The following is an 18049-nucleotide window of genomic DNA, read 5'->3' as shown; positions in this document are numbered from 1 at the left end:
GCTTCACACTGACACACCACACTCACTGTGTAACGCACCGCAAACAGCTGTTTGTGTAGTGACGGACGTGCTGGACTACTGCGCAGCGCGCACCATGGCGAGATTGCTCTTCCTCACTCAGTGATGTCTTGTTAGGTAATGTCTGTCTGCCTTATCAACTTTTAATGGTTCTTTCTCTACCATTGTTAAAGCTTTCATCTATTTTTTTACATTACATTTTTTACTTGCTGTTCAGTACCTGCAACGAGAATCTATTATGGAGGGCAAGTCTGCCATTGTGACCAAGGGTAATGGCCGTGGAATCAGGGTTCGATTCCAGTCTGAAGTGGGAGCCTGAGACCCATGCTGTATAAGTCCTATACCTGCCCTGACCACGCTTTGCAGACCAGGCATCTGTGGGCAGATGGACCCTTGACCCAGCGTAAGACAAACCAAGTCGAAAGCATTTGCCAAGAATGTTTTATGGAGGGCAAGTCTGCCATTTATTCAACTGTGTGAAACTTTCTTTGGTACTTTCACAGTACCATGGTGTCCACGGCGGGTAACCAACAGGCCAAGGAATCCTGCTTCGATTCCGTTTCGGAGTTGGAACCTAAGAAACGGCTACCACAAAGAAGGCAGCAGGCACGGCAGGGGATACACTGGTCCTGACTGTAAAAGTTTAAGAAAGAACTGACGACCAGGAATTTTTCGAGGCCCTGCTGTAATGAATCAACTTTAAATCCTTTAATGAGAATGTGTTATGGAGGTCAAGTCTGCCATAGTGACCACTGACCATGGGTAATGGCCGGGGAATGCTTCCTGGTCTGATTCCGGTCCGGAGTTGTAGCTTAACAAATGGCTACCACCACACATCCAGGCGAGGAGGGCAACAGGCATGCCCGCCCCGAGGAAGTGACCAAAAATAACAATACAGGACTCAGGAGGACTTTTCAGGCCCTAATGTAATGATTGTACTTTAAATCCTTTAACGAGAATAAGTTATGGAGGGCAAGTCTGATGGTGCCTTCACTGCGATTCACCAGGTTGTTCTCCGGCGAGAACGTGTTATGGAGGTCAAGTCTGCCATTGTGACCACTGACCATGGGTAATGAGCCAGCTGATCAAATTTGGTCTGATAACAATGAAGCAACGACCTTATTATCTTTGGTGTGCCACCCCCACCCGAGACACTCATATAGCCGGCGGTCATTGCTTCATTGGGATCCGCAAGCCCCTTCACCGTGGCAAGGTAATGATCACGAAGGGGGATGGGCACATGTACAAGCCTTTTGTTTTGTGTTGCAGCCGCCCGCAGTGCAGCAAGTAAAATTAGGTAGGCATGTACACACACCAGAAAAATTAGTATAGCGGCCGCTGCTAGCAGCGGCCTTAAAAATTCAGGAATCCGCCTAGAGTCCTGGACCTTGTTGGTGGTGGCGGAGAAGGCAGTCAAGTGGCCTGCAGGCAGAGATGCTGTGTGTGGGGACTGACTTAGTCTTCGGTCGTGCAGTAGCCCTCCGGGATCCATGCCTCATTCATTTTGATAAAGGTCAGGTACTGAACACTGTCGTGACTTAGGCGACTTCTCTTCTCAGTGACAATGCCTCCAGCTGCACTGAAGGTCCTTTCTGACAGGACGCTTGCCGCAGGGCAAGAGAGAAGTTGGATGCCAAATTGGGACAGCTCTGGCCACAGGTCAAGCCTGCGCAACCAGTAGACCAAGAGTTCATCGTCGCTGCTCGCAGTGTCTACATCCACACTTGAGGCCAGGTAGTCGGCTGCCTGCCGGTCCAGGCGTTGGTGGAGGGTGGATCCCGAAGGGCTACGGCGAGATGTTGGACTAAATAATGTCCGCATGTCCGACATCACTCCGAGATCGCTGGAGCGTCTTGTCCTTGCCTGCGTGGACTTTGGAGGAGGAGGATTACTGCCAGTGGTACCTTTATTGCGTTGTACTGTCACATCACCCTTACACGCATTGTAAAGCATCATTGCCAGCTTGTTCTGCAAGTGCTGCATCCTTTCCGCCTTGTGTTGAGTTGGTAACAGGTCTGCCACTTTGTACCTGTACCGAGGGTCTAGTAGCGTGGCCACCCAGTACAAGTCATTCCCCTTGAGTTTTTTGATACGAGGGTCCCTCAACAGGCTGGACAACATGAAAGAGGCCATCTGCACAAAGTTGGATCCAGACGTACTCTCCACCTCCTCTTGCTCTTCCTCAGTGACATCACGCAAGTCCTCTTCCTCCCCCAGCCACGAACAATACCACGGGAATGTGGAGCAGCACAAGCCCCCTGTGATGGCTGCTGCGGTTGTTTTTCTGCCGCCGCCTCTTCCTCCTCCACAGAAACACCTTCCTCATCCGAGTCTGATTCCTCTCCTTCCCCACATGACTCCTCCTCTTCCTCCTCCTCCCCCCTCTGTGCTGCCGCAGGTGTCAAGGAAACATCTGGTTCGGATGAAAATCGCTCCCACGACTCCTCCTGCCATAACTGTTCCTGTTCACGCTCCTCCATAGCTTCATCCACCACTCGATGCACGGCACACTCCAGGAAGTAAGCGTATGGTGCCTTCAGCGCGACTCGCCAGCTTGGTCACCTCCTCAAACGGCTGCATGATCCTGCATGCATTTCGCATCAGTGTCCAGTTCGGTGGCCAAAACATCCCCATCTTCCCAGATTGTGTCCTTCTACTGTAATTATACAGGTACCGGGTGACAGCTTTCTCCTGGTCTAGCAGGCGAGAGAACATGAGCAGGGTGGAATTCCAGCGAGTCGGGCTATCACAAATGAGGCGTCTCACCGGCAAGTTGTTTCTCCGCTGAATGTCCGCAAAGCGTGCCATGGCCGTGTAAGACCGCCTGAAATGCCCACACAACTTCCTGGCCTGCTTCAGGACGTCCTCTAAGCCTGGGTACTTTGAGACAAATCTTTGCACTACCAGATTCAGCACATGTGCCATGCAGGGTACATGTGTCAGCTTTCCCAAATTTAACGCGGAAAGGAGATTGCTGCCGTTGTCACACACCACATTGCCGATCTCCAGCTGGTGCGGGGTCAGCCATTGCTCCACCTCTTTGTTAAGAGCAGCCAGGAGAGCTGGTCCTGTGTGACTCTCCGCTTTGAGGCAAGACATGTCTAAAATAGTGTGACACCGTCATACCTGGCATGCAGCATAGGCTCTTGGGAGATGGGGCTGTGTAGCTGGAGAGGAGGAGATGGCAGCACCGCTAGAGTTCAACTGCCACTCAGCCAAGGAGGAGGAGGAGGTTGACAGCGAAGAGGATGTAGCAGGAGGAGAAGGAGAGGAGGTGGCAGGAGGCCTGCGTGCAAGCCGTGGAGGTGTCAAAAGTTGGTCCGCTACGCAGCCACGTACTCCCTGCTTGCTGCCATCGGTCACCAGGTTGACCCAATGAGCTGTGTACGTAATGTAGCGGCCCTGCCCGTACTTGGCAGACCAGGCATCCATGGTCAGGTGGACCCTTGACCCAACGCTCTTCGCAAGAGATGACACAACTTTCTGCACGATACAGTTTGGGTATGGCCTTTTGTGAAAAATAATTGCGGCCTGGTATCTTCCACTGCGGTGTCCCAATAACCACAAATTTACGGAAAGCCTCTGACTCCACCAGCTTGTATGGTAATAGCTGGCGAGCTAATAGTTCCGCCACGCCAGCTGTCAGACGCCGAGCAAGAGGGTGACTGGCAGAAATTTGCTTCTTACGCTCAAATACTTCCTTCACAGACACCTGGCTACTGCTGTGGGCAGAGGAGCAGGAACCGCTCAAGGGCAGAGTCAGTGTGGAGGAGGGTGGCTGTGAAGATGCAAGGGAGAAAGCGGCTGAAAAAGATGATGCACCTGAATGATGTTGATCCAGGGATTTTATCTAATTGCCATCTGGAGTCAAGAAGGAATTTTTCCCTTTTGGGGCTAATTGGACCATGCCTTGTGGGGTTTTTTTCACCTTCCTCTGGATCAACAGGGGTATGTGGGGGACAGCTGGAGTTGTACTTTGTACTGGTTGAACTCGATGGACGTATGTCTTTTTTCAACCAAAATAACTATGTAACTATGTAACTATGAAGGAGGAAGAGGAGAAGGAGGGTGGCTTGTCTTCTGGGTGCTGCTTTTCCTCAGGTGTTCTTCTCATAGTTGTTTGTGCCTTTTCTCCAGGTGCCTTCATAAGGCACTTGTCCCTACGTGAGTGTTGGCCTTTCCACGGCTCAATTTTTGGAGGCAGAGAGAACAGATGGCTTTGCTCCGATCTGAGGTACACATGTTAAAAAATGTCCAAACCGCTGAGCCCCTCTGGGGTGATGGCACTAGGGTGGCATCAGCAGCTGACCTTGAAGGGCATGTTGGCTGCCTGTCCATAGCTGGCGATACATGGCGCCAGACACTGTCCCAGCTGTTTCTGAGGACGAGCTCCCTCTGCTTCTTTCATGGACTCTTCTCCTCCTACTCCTCTCTGGCTCCCCCTCTGAACTGTCCCCCTGGTCATCTCCTCTATTGGGAACATACGTGACATCCGTATAATCATTATCATAATCCTCCTGCCCAGCTTTTCTTTCCTCAGACACCTCCACAACTGCACCAACTTCAGGTGCTTCATCATCCCCCTCCTCACACGTTACGTCCATACTATCGCCACCTAACTCAGAAGTATGAAGTGGTGTAACTTGCTTAGCACCTTCATCTTGTTGTAGCAGTATTGGCTGTGAATCAGTGATTTCCACACCAAATAACTCCTGCGAAGTGTCAAATGCAGCGGATGTGGTGCTTGTTGTAGCGCTGGTGGCTGCGGGAGATGAGGTGTTCTGTGTTAAATACTCAACCACGTCCCCACAATTTAGGGAAGTGATGGCACGTGCCTTCTTCTGAGCACTGTACTTTGGGCCAGGTCCGCACGAAATCACAGCAACACCACCTCGCACAGACCTGCCGATGCCAGGTGGCCTTCCTCTGGGTCTGCCTCTACCTCTTCCTCTACCTGGTTTGTCCATTTTGTCCATCTCGGGGGGATGCTAGGTATAAGCAGTGAGGTGGGTTCACTGAACACAAAGGTAGTTTTATGCAGAGAGGTGAGTTCACTCAACCCAAAGGTACTTATCTGCAGTGAGGTGAGTTCACTCAACACAAAGGTAGTTATATGCACTGAGGTGAGTTCACTCAACCCAAAGGTAGTTATCTGCAGTGAGGTGAGTTCACTCAGCACAAAGGTAGTTATATGCAGTGAGGTGAGTTCACTCAACACAAAGGTAGTTATATGCACTGAGGTGAGTTCACTCAACCCAAAGGTAGTTATCTGCAGTGAGGTGAGTTCACTCAGCACAAAGGTAGTTATATGCAGTGAGGTGAGTTCACTCAACACAAAGGTAGTTATCTGCAGTGAGGTTGGTTCACTGAACACAAAAGGTAGTTATATGCAGTGAGGTGGGTTCACTGAACACAAAAGGTAGTTATATGCAGCCAGTGAGGTGGGTTCACTGAACACAAAGTTAGTTATATGCAGAGAGGGGAGTTCACTCAACCCAAAGGTAGTTATATGCACTGAGGTGAGTTCCCTCAACACAAATGTAGTTATATGCACTGAGGTGAGTTCACTCAACACAAAGGTAGTTATATGCAGTGAGGTGAGTTCACTCAACACAAAGGTAGTTATCTGCAGTGAGGTGGGTTCACTGAACACAAAGTTATATGCACTGAGGTGAGTTCACTCAACACAAAGGTAGTGACAGGTCCTTCTAAAAAATTAGCATATTGTGATAACGTTCATTATTTTCTGTAATGTACTGATAAACTTTCATATATTTAATTTTTTTGACTTTCATATATTTTAGATTCATTACACACAACTGAAGTAGTTCAAGCCTTTTATTGTTTTAATATTGATGATTTTGGAATACAGCTCATGAAAACCCCAAATTCCTATCTCAAAAAATTAGCATATCATGAAAAGGTTCTCTAAACGAGCTGTTAACCTAATCATCTGAATCAACTAATTAACTCTAAACACCTGCAAAAGATTCCTGAGGCTTTCAAAAACTCCCAGACTGGTTAATTACTCAAAACCTCAATCATGGGTAAGACTGCTGACCTGACTGCTGTCCAGAAGGCCATCATTGACACCCTCAAGCAAGAGGGTAAGACACAAATAAATTTCTGAATGAATAGGCTGTTCCCAGAGTGCTGTATCAAGGCACCTCAGTGGGAGGTCTGTGGGAGGGAAAAAGTGTGGCAGAAAACGCTGCACAATGAGAAGAGGTGACCGGACCCTAAGGAAGATTGTGGAGAAGGACCGATTCCAGACCTTGGGGGACCTGCGGAAGCAGTGGACTGAGTCTGGAGTAGAAACATCCAGAGCCACAGGCGTGTGCAGGAAATTGGCTACAGGTGCCGCATTCCCCAAGTCAAGCCACTTTTGAATCAGAAACAGCAGCAGAAGTGCCTGACCTGGGCTACAGAGAAGCAGCACTGGACTGTTGCTCAGTGGTCCAAAGTACTTTTTTCGGATGAAAGCAACTTTTGTATGTCATTCGGAAATCAAGGTGCCAGAGTCTAGAGCAAGACTGGGGAGAGGGAAATGCCAAAATGCCTGAAGTCCAGTGTCAAGTACCCACAGTCAGTGATGGTCTGGGGTGCCATGTCAGCTGCTGGTGTTGGTCCACTGTGTTTTATCAAGGGCAGGGTCAATGCAGCTAGCTATCAGGAGATTTTGAAGCACTTCATGCTTCCATCTGCTGAAAAGCTTTATGGTGCTGAAGATTTCATTTTTCAGCACGACCTGCCACCTGCTCACAGTGCCAAAACCACATGTAAACAGTTTACTGACCATGGTATTACTGTGCTCAATTGGCCTGCCAACTCTCCTGACCTGAACCCCATAGAGAATCTGTGGGATATTGTGAAGAGAAAGTTGAGACGCAAGACCCAACACTCTGGATGAGCTTAAGGCCGTTATCGAAGCATCCTGGGCCTCCATAACACCTCAGCAGTGCCACAGGCTGATTGGCTCCATGCCACGCCGCATTGAAGCAGTCATTTCTGCAAAAGGATTCCCGACCAAGTATTGAGTGCATAACTGAACATAATTATTTGAAGGTTGACTGTTTTTGTTTTAAAAACACTTTTATTGGTCGGATGAAATATGCTAATTTTTTGAGATAGGAATTTTGGATTTTCATGAGCTGTATGCCAAAATCATCAATATTAACCTTCCTGGCGGTAACCCCGAACGTAGTTCGGGGTAAGCCGCGCAGGTTTTCTCAGGCCCTGCTGGGCCAATCTGCATAATTTTTTTTTTTTGCTGAACGCAGCTAGCACTTTGCAGCACACTGATCGCCGTCGCCCCACGCCGATACGCCGATATCCACGCCACAGCAGAGCCCCCCCCCCTAGACCCCTGCGCTGCCTGGCCTATCAGCGCCAGGCAGCGCTAAGGGGTGGATCGGGTCTCCCTTAGACGTCACGACGTCGGTGACGTCATCCCGCCCCATCGCCATGGCTACGGGTGAAGCCCTCCAGGAAATCCCGTTCTTTGAACGGGATTTCTTGATCGCCTATCGCCGGAGGCGATCGGAGGGGCTGGGGGGATGCCGCTGAGCGGCTATCATTTTTTTTTTTAAGTTTCTTTTTATTTAAGTTTTAAAGAAACAAACAGTACATATATTTAACTCCCATGAACATTTGGGGGTTATAACAGTTAATAACACTGAAGAAAAGGCTCACAATATCTGACTGTACTCTTAAGATAATATATCAGAAAGTATATCCATCACATCCAAGCTACTTAGGAATTATATTACAGGATTGACATGCCTCCTATCCTCCTTGCATTATAAGCAATATTAAAATACATTCGCATATATAGTATAGTCATATTCCTCTTGTAACCAAAACATGTATTCTCTTAGTATTAGCAATTTTCCGATATTATGTACTTTAATAATTAGCATAAGAATTCATAATACAGTGATATGGTTACACATTAGCGCATCCTTCGCTAAAGAAATCCTCTTTTCCTATATTTTATCTTAGGATTCAGAATTAATGTAATCGTGTGTTATATCGTGGATACCGTGTCTCGGTTTATTGTCCATGCACCCCAAATCTTTTGGAACTTGGTTGGACAACCTCTGGCTAGGTATGCTGTCTTATAAAGGTGCAGGGAGGAGTTAATAATCGTTTTCCAGAAGGCAATTGTTGGGGGGTCTGTTTGGTTCCAGTGCAATAATATACATTTCCTGTAATAGAATAATAGTAAACCTATTAGAGATCTGTGTGCTCTAGTGGGGCCCAAATCCGTCACTTCACCAAGTAAGCAGTGAAGAGGTACCGGGGGGATTCTAATTTTAACAATTTGAGTAATGTAATTACATACCTCTTCCCATTGCCTGCTTATCTTGGGGCATAACCAAAAAATATGATCAAAGTTTGCCAGTACTTCTCCGCATCTCCAACATTTACTGGAGTCAGCAGGATTGGACTTTGCCAATTTTTTTGGAGTCATATATGCTCTGTGTATAATTTTAAATTGGATAAGTTTATCTTTGGTAGCGATTAAATATTCAAAAGGCTTTATAAGGGCATTCTCCCAGTCTTCATCATCCATTGTAGGGATTAAGGTAGACCACGGTTGCATATATACAGATGAATGAGGTTCTGTAAGGAGAATTATGTGTTGATAGAGAGTGGAGAGAGCTTTTTGTAAATTTTCTTTTCAAGTAATATCCTCTAATTCTGAAGTTTGTAAACTTATTGCTCCTCCGGGGAATTGAGCCTGGAATGTGTGTCTTATTTGGATATATCTAAAAAAGAAGGTATTTGGTAAGGAGAAATTGTCTTTTAGGACATTAAATTCCATAAGGGTGCCATTAGAAATGATGTGTGAGAGTTTAGAGATACCTCTTCTGATCCATATTACAGGGTCTGGGATAGTGTAAAATTGGTTTAAGATTGGGTTGTTCCATATAGGTGCATTAGGTGATAATCGGTGATGCGGGGTGTTATACCAGGTGTGTACAATGTTCCATGCCTTAATTGTGACCTTCATATTTGTAAGGAGCGGGTATGGTGCTTTGAGCCCTTTATATAAGATCTGTGTCAGGGCTTCGAATGAACCTAGGTGTGCAGCCTCTAAGACCATGGAGGGATTGGACTGATCTTGAACTAGCCACCAATGGACAGTGACCAGTTGGCTTGCTATGAAGTATTTATAGAAATTGGGGAAGGCCAGTCCGCCCTCCCTCCATGGCCTCTGGAGCTTCCTAAGGCTAATACGTGGCGTTTTGTTATTCCATATATAGCTGGTTAATAAGGAGTTTATTTGCGCAAAGAAGTGTTTTTGAATCCAGATGGGAGAATTCCTGAAAATGTAGGTATATTTAGGTAGAAGCTTCATTTTAACAAGATTTATCCTGCCTATTAATGATAATGGAAGGTATTTCCAACCTGCCAATTTATGTTTGGTATGTTGAATTAAGGGAATGAGGTTATCATGGTAAAAGTCCCTGGAGTCGTGTGAGATCCAAATACCTAAGTATTTGACCTTACTGACTGGTTCCAGTGGAGTTTGGATTGTGTTAGGTTGATTTATGGGTAGTAGTTTGGATTTGGACCAGTTGACATATAAACCCGTCAGAGGAGAGTATTCATTAAATATATCCAGTGCACCCTTAATAGAGTTATTAGGGTCGCGCAGATAAAGTACCATGTCATCGGCATACAGGGATACCCTCTCTTCCAGCCCCCCCCCGCACAAAAACCAATGATTTGTGGGTTCTGGCGTATTGCTGCAGCTATATGTTCTATTGCTAATGCAAAGAGGGCTGGGGAGAGGGGGCACCCCTGTCTTGTGCCCCTCTGAAGGCGTATGTTCTCAGATACTGATTGCCCAATTCGGATATTAGAGGTGGGATTATTATATAATAGTTTGAGCCAGGAGATAAATTTGGGGCCGAAGCCAAATTTAGCTAGGGTAATCCAAAGATATCTCCACTCTACCGAATCAAAAGCCTTTTGTATATCTAGGAAGGCTAATGCTCTAGGACTAGTTATATCAGAGGACATTTGGATGTGGGAATAAATGCGCCTTAGGTTTATGTCTGTTGTCTTTTGGGACATGAAACCAGTTTGATCTGGGTTAATGACATCGGTTATAATCTTATTTACTCTAATGGATAATATTTTGGTAAGTATCTTTTAATCGTTATTTAGGAGGGAGATCGGGCGATATAAGCCGCAATCTAGCGGGTCTTTGTCTGGTTTAGGAATAAGGACTACATGCGCTTGGAAAAAGGTTTCAGGTAGGCCATTTCCAGACAGGCTATAGTTATAAAGCTTCGTTAGGTGAGGGGCCAGCAATCTGATGTAGCGCTTATAGAATTCAATAGGAATCCCATCGGGACCTGGTGATTTCTGTGATGGAAATGATGTAATTGCATCTATAACCTCATCTTCCATAATATCTATGCTGAGCGGCTATCATGTAGCGAGCCCTAGGTTCGCTACATGATTTAAAAAAAACAAAAACGGCAGAGCTGCCCCCTGGCGGTTTTTAATAGACCGCCAGGAGGGTTAAAACAATAAAAGGCTTGAACGACTTCAGTTGTGTGTAATGCATCTAAAATATATGAAAGTCTAATGTTTATCAGTACATTACAGAAAATAATAAACTTTATCACAATATGCTAATTTTTTGAGAAGGACCTGTATATGCACTGAGGTGAGTTCACTGAACACACAAGGTAGTTATATGTAGTGAGGTGAGTTCACTGAACACAAAGGGTAGTTATCTGCAGTGAGGTGAGTTCACTCAACACAAAGGTAGTTATCTGCAGTGACTTGAGTTCACTCAACACAAAGGTAGTTATAGGCAGTGAGGTGAGTTCACTCAACACAAAGGTAGGTATATGCAGTGATGAGGTGGGTTAACTAAACACAACAGGTACTAGTAGTAGGTATATGCAGTACTGTGTAGTACAATGTGCAGCTCCCTGTCACACACACAGGTAGTCACTGAATGTTCTGCTGGTCTGCTGTGCTGGCAGTGGCACACACACAGTATGAATTAGCAATGCTGTCTATGCAACAACACAAGTGTCAGTTTGACACACAGAAAAAAAATCACAACACCAGGATTAGCTCTGAAAAGAGCTGTTGAATGAGGGGTGCTATTAAAGCAATAAGATTCAGCCAGGAGCAAGTTAACAAGCCAAGAGCCTGACTAATCTGTCCCTAGGAGAACAAGTCAGCAGCAGCTCGCCCTATTCTGACTAGCAGCAGGCACACGATTGAGTGTAATGGCCGCCAAAGCCTGCCTTATATAAGGGGGGGGTGGTGCTCCAGGGCTGAGTGTAGCTGGATTGGCTACAATGTAGCAAACTTGAAGAGAAGTAGGCAGGCACTCAGTAGACCGCAGATGTGATGGTTATGGCTGTGATAAGCAACTCCAATCAAACACTACGTGCTCACGACAAAAGTCAAAACGTTGCATCAGTCACAAAGAGGAAAAAAAGCAAAAATGTCTGGCACTGTAGTTTAATGCAAAAGCAGCAGGTGTACATACATATCAGTGAATGGTACATATAAACGTGTCCAAAACTGGTGGTACTTATCGTGCTTCTGGTTGGAGTGGGGAGGCACTGTGGGCCCCAGTAGGTGCACGGCCTTGCGACCGTTTCACAATGGGGTGAGCCTTGCTTCTTCGGAGGCCAATCGTGCACAGTGTGCTGGATGGAGGAGGCCATTAAAGTAGCCTTCTTCCGTAAGAAGTCCCGCCCATCCGTCCTGTATGACGTGGGGCCAGGCCATAGGATAAAACAAGGAGTGCGTCATCACGGGCGGCGCTAAGCGTCACTGCGTACATAGAGGACACATACTCTAGTGGAGCAGGGGAGTGTTGCCATGGCAACCTATACCCAGGGCCGGATTTGTGGGCAGGCCGAATAGGCCCGGGACTAGGGCGGTGCCTGAGCTGGGGCGGGATTGCAGCTGACAGGAGATGAACTGTTCTAACCTGTCTGCGCAGGGACGTCTTGCTGCTGCTTGGATGTCTCTCATACACACACGCTGTGTGCTCTAACCCATCCCGCCCCTCCCCTATAACACTGGGTGGAGTCAGAGAGCATAACAGAGCGGGAGACTTGAAGATAAGGAGAAGGAGAAAATTGATGTCACCGCACAGACAGGTAAACAAAAAAGCTGTTTTGCTACCAGGTTCTGTGAGCAAGCCTGCCTTTATTGTTTTAGTCGATGGAATGCTGCCTTTCTGCACAGTGTCTGCCAGTCTTCTCCCCCACCAGTAATATTGTCTCTAAAGTCCTGCTCCATCCCTCCTCCTCTTCTTGCTGGGCAGCTCATTTACAACAGGGGTCTGTTCTTCACTGTCCTCCTGCATTCCGTTTTTCTGTGTGTATCTGAGAACACACTATGAAAGCCATGGGGGAAGGGAAGTGAGAGCTGAACTTGTCTGCCTGACATGAAGACTTAAAGGGACTCAGAGCTGGAAATACAAAACTTTTTTATACATACCTGGTGCTTCCTCCAGCCTTATAAGCTCCGATCGCTCCCACGCCGCCGTCCTCCGATATTTGCAGCGCCGGTACCGGGTCCCCGCACTTCTGTCAGTCGGAGCCAGTCTGACGTAAGAGAAGTGCGCTCTTTGCGTATCTCTCCAGCAGCCGCTGGAGAAATACGTAGAGGGCGCACTTCTCCTGCGTAGACTGGCTTCCACTGACGGAAGTGCGAGGACCCGGTACCGGCGCTGCAGATATCGGAGGACGGCGGTGTGGGAGAGATCGGAGCTTATGGGGCTGGAGGAAGCACCAGGTATGTATAAAAAAGGTTTGTATTTCCAGCTCTGGTACACTTTAAGTTTGCTAGATGATTCCAGTGTTCCAGCTCAGGCTATGTTCACAATAGGAGTTGGGTTGCATTCCATGTAGCAGCAGAAATTCAACGCAATAGATCTGGAAAACAATTCTACAAGATATTCGCATGTTGTGTCGTGTTACATAAAGTGAAGCTTAGAGTCAATGAAAAGTATTTTTCTCCATACCTGTTACCAGCATGCACTCCATTGTACCGCAACACACTCACTGCCCTGTGAATGTTGCATAGGTAGTGGATTGCAGTGTGGTGAGCTGCGTTACAGAGCAGCTGTTATGCTGCATCGCAACACACCACTGCAAACGTAGCCTTAAAGGGGAACTGAAGAGAGAGGTATATGGAGGATGCCATGTTTATTTCCTTTTAAGCAATACCGGTTACCTGGCAGCCCTGCTGGTCTATTTCTCTGCAGTAGTATCTGAATAACACCAGAAACAAGCATGCAGCTAGTCTTGTCAGATCTGACTTTAAAGTCTGAAACACCTGATCTGCTGCATGCTTGTTCAGGGGCTATGGCTAAAAGTATTAGAGGCAGAGGATCAGCAAGGCTGCCAGGCAACTGGTATTGCTTAAAAGGAAATAAACATGGCAGCCTCCATATACCTCTCTCTTCAGTTCCCCTTTAAGCCGAATACTGGGAACCTCACAGCAATGTCTCCTGACAAACGAGTTTCTATGAACCATCATCCTACCTGTGGGAACACGCGACGGGTGCAAACAGGAGGTCAAACAATTGTGGTACTTCGAGACCGAAGGACAACAGGCCCCTTTAGAAAACGAATCCGTCGAGGAAGAGGAAAAAACAGGAGAAAAGCAAGTCTCTTGGGAGGACAAAAAGAGAGGGAGCAAGAAGAGGAAAACAAGACATTAGCAATGCCTTCCAATAATAAGATCAATCTTGTGAATCTCACTTCTGAAATTTTACCAGAAGGAGTAAAAAACCTTTTGAATAAGGGCCTGAACTATTCTCTATCTACACAATTTGATTATCCCAGCTTTAAGGTGGACTTATACAAGGGGGTTAGAAAGCTAAATATCAGGCATCATTTTGAAAAAAAGAAATTAGAAGAACAAATTGCAGATAGTAATGTACAATCGGCAGGAAAGCCAACAGTAGGAGCCCTTGGTTTCAGCGTTTCAAAAAGCTGGAACGACAAGGACCTAGAGACTATCTCGGCCTTGAATGAACTACTAATGGAGTCAGTTCCGACTGATGTGTCGCTACATGACCATAGGAAATTCCAACCCTGTAAATCCACCATGCCCTTTCCCACGCAAGCTGGCTCTGCCATTGATATCTTTGAACAACAAGTTGATAGAGAAGTTAAAGCCCTGGTATACCCTCAGTCACGACCTAACCTTACTGATGCTGAATCAAAAGCTCTCAAATGGTTAAACAATCGTCCAGACCTTACTATAAGAAAAGCGGACAAAGGGGGCTCAGTTGTTATACTATCCACCATAAATTATAAAAAAGAGGCATTACGCCAGTTGTCAGATACCTCTACTTATAAGCCACTTAAAGGAAACCCCACTGTGGGATACCAGTCCGCCCTAAGATCTCTTCTTAGACATGGGGTAGAATTGGGCGTTCTCACTCCCAGACTAGCTAAAGACCTTTTACTAGAGTTTCCAGTTAAACCAGTCTGGTACTACTTACCAAAAATCCACAAGTCCCTAACCGACCCCCCGGGCCGACCCATTGTGTCGGGCCTGGGGTCGGTTACGGAGAGACTTTCCAGGTACCTGGACCACATCCTCAGACCTCTCTTATCCCATGTCCCATCCCACCTCAGCGACACCCTCGATGTTTTGGAGGGCTTGGAGTCCACATTGTGGTGCAATGGAGACCTGCTGGTCACCATTGATGTCATGAGCCTTTATAGCAGAATACCACATTTAGAGGGTCTCAAAGCTGTCAGAATGTATCTTGATAGAGGTGATAAAGACCCCCTTTTCAATGAATACATATGCGACTGCTTGGCTTTTATTGTAACTCACCATGCCTTTATGTTTGGCGACGCTTGGTACCAGCAGGTCTCCGGCACCGCAATAGGGACTCCTGTCGCTTGTACTTATGCGAACCTTTTTCTTGGGGCCTGGGAAAGAGATACATCCACGCCTTGGACAATCCTTTCAGGTCGAACCTGAGGATGTGGTCCAGATATGTGGATGATGTCTTGGCCTTTTGGTCGGGAGATACTGCATCTTTGTCCAAATTCTTGGAATTCATCAACATAAACAATGTTAATATGTTGTTTACTATGGAGCATTCTGCAGAAAGTATACACTTCCTAGATTTGGAAATAATTATCAAAGCAGGTACTGTTGTAACAAAAGGCTATCGTAAACCGACGGCCTCCAATACAATTTTACACTCAGACAGTTATCACCCCCGGCATGTCACGAAATCCCTCCCATATGGCCAGTTCCTGCGTTTACGCAGGAACAATGCCAGTTTGGACGACTTCATAGAACAGGCCATGGAGTTGAAATCCCGATTGCTCTTGAGAGGTTATAATGCTGAAGACCTCGAACTTGCTATGAATGAGGCTTTAAAGAAAGACAGATCTGACTTAATTAAAAGGAGGGGGTATAACCCCAAACGGTCGAATAAAGGCTCAGGGGTTTTCACTTTCAATTTCTCACCAATGGAGAGAGAAATTAAGAAAGTGGTAACCAGGAACTGGCCCATCTTGCTTCAAGATCCAGTACTTAGAGACTGCCTACCACCTAAACCTATGGTCGCCTTTAAAAGAGCACCCACTATTGGTGATTTTCTTGTCCATAGCGACTTTCGTGAGAATCCACGTCGCACATGGCTAGACGACATGGCTATCACAGGTAACCATCGGTGTGGGGCATGCAAGGCATGCCAGCACATGAAGACTGGCAAATATTACCAGTTAGGTCCTATTCAATTCAAAGTTCCTTTTTTTGCTACCTGTAGGACTAGCTATGTTGTCTATGCCTTATGGTGGCCTTGCCAACGTTTTTACATTGGCAAGACGACCAGAATGGTCAAAGACAGGATTTTGGAACATGTCCGATTATTACCAAAGGATAAGGGCTGTCCCAGAGTAGTGGAGCACTTGACTACTGCCCACGGCTCTGACCCTAACCTTTTATCATTCGCCTGCGTGGATCATTGCAAACTTCCACGCAGAGGGGGCAATAGGAAGAAATTGCTCCTTCAACTTGAATCAAAGTGGATTTTCAGGACTGACGCTATGGGCCCCTTAGGCCTAAACGATCACGTCGATTTGGCCTGCTATCTCGATCCCTGATGGCTCTTTCTCTCCTCTTTACCGCCATTATTCTTATTTCTCCCCTGTGTATGTATGACCGTTTTGAGAACTGGTTTTTGTATTTTTTACTTTTTATGTAAATTATGTATCTTCATAGAATTAATGGATTTCCCATTTTTCAATCTTTGCAATTGTTTGTTTTTTATTATTACGGTCATACAGTCTTGCATGGGTGGGTGTACCCCCCAGGGTTTTTTCATCCTTGGAGTGGTCCTACTGTTCCACTTTTCTCCCTAACTCTACTCTCTAAGGGTCTCTATTCCTAGGACCCGTGTCCCGCTCACTGCCCTCTTTCCCATTCCCCCCCACCCTTTTTCCCACCCCCTCCCCCTTTTTTTTCCTCACTTTCTTTCACTGTCTCACTTTCACACTCTCGTTCTTGTCCCACCTCTGACCTGGGGCCACCCTGATATGTGCTGACCACAGCGCATGAGAGGATCTAACTAACCATCACGCTGCCAGCTTATGAGCAAGAGTCAGAATCAGAATCACTTTTATTCGCCGAGTGCGCTGTTGACGCCCCCGAATTGGTTGTGGTACACATGGCAATGGCGCAGAGAAAAGACGTAAGACATACATACATACATACATACATACAGGCATTACAGTTAAATATGCATAACGTTGGTGCAGAGTGCATTGTTACAAGCGAGGCGGCGAGGCAAAGAGTCAATGTTGGCGACTGGAGAACTGAGCTGTACATGGCCTAAACTGTAGAGGCCCAGGTGGGAGGAGTGTTCAGTAGGAGGACTGCCTGGGGAAAAAAGGTGTTTCTGCTCCTCGTGGTTCTGGAGCGGACTAGTCTGAAGCGGCGGCCCGATTGAAGGGGCTCAAAGAAGTTGCTTCCTGGGTGGGAGGGGTCTTGGGAGATCCTGCTGGCTCTTTTCATCATTCTGGCTGTGTGGAGGAGGTCGAGAGGGGGCAGAGGTGTGCCAATGATCTTCTCTGCAGCGCTAATTACTCTCTGACGTTTATGCTTGTCGCTAGCGTTGGCTCCCGAATACCAGACAATGATGGAGGAGCAGAGGATGGACTCAACTGTGGCGGAGTAGAAGCTGGTGAGCAGATCACGCGGGATGCTGGCGCAGAAAAAAAGCCTCATCTGAGCATTTTTCTGGATTCTGGTGGTATTTAGCCCCCATCTTAGGTCACTGGTTATGGTGGTGCCCAGAAACCGAACATTTGGTGCCCTGGAGACTTCAGTCTCTTCAATGAGGACTGGTGGAAGGGCAGGAGGGTGTTTCCTGAAGTCTACAATTAGTTCGACAGTCTTGCATGCATTGAGGACGAGATTATTTTGCTTGCGCCAGTTACAGATCCTCTCGATCTTGCTGTGGTAAGCTTGCTCCTCGTTGCTTCTGATGAGACCGATGATAGTTGTGTCATCCGCAAATTTCATGATCTTGACAGAGTCAGCAGTTGAGGTGCAATTGTTGGTGTAGAGGGAAAACAGGAGTGGGGACAGTACGCACCCCTGCGGTGCCCCTATGTTGGTGGTTTTCACACTGGAGGAGCAATTACCGAGCTTGACTTGCTGTGTTCTGTTCGTGAGAAAGTCCCCGACCCATCTGCTAAGGGATGGGTCGACTCCAAGTTGTGCAAGATTGTTGAGCAGGATGTCCGGGCAAATGGTGTTGAAGGCCGAGCTAAAGTCCAAGAACAGGATTCTGGCATAGGAGCCAGGTCTGTCCAGGTGCTCAGTGATATACGCCAGGCTGACATTGATTGCATCCTCAACTGACCTGTTCGCCCTATACGCAAACTGATGAGGATCGAGGAGGGCATCGGTGGAGCTCTTCAGGACAGCAAGGACTAGTCGTTCAAGGACCTTCATGATGATGGGAGTGAGGGCTACAGGTCTGAAGTTGTTG

General features: G+C 46.9%; 1 protein-coding gene across 4 annotated transcripts in view; it reads right to left on the bottom strand.

The window, feature by feature from the left end:
• ANKRD33B (ankyrin repeat domain 33B) overlaps positions 1–18049 on the bottom strand; it is a 688858-nt gene that overhangs the window by 50718 nt on the left and 620091 nt on the right. The gene's annotated exons all lie outside the window — the stretch shown is intronic.

This window comes from Hyperolius riggenbachi, chromosome 5, assembly GCF_040937935.1.
Source record: "Hyperolius riggenbachi isolate aHypRig1 chromosome 5, aHypRig1.pri, whole genome shotgun sequence".
Lineage (NCBI taxonomy): Eukaryota > Metazoa > Chordata > Amphibia > Anura > Hyperoliidae > Hyperolius > Hyperolius riggenbachi.
This window is presented reverse-complemented; position numbering and strand designations above follow the sequence as displayed.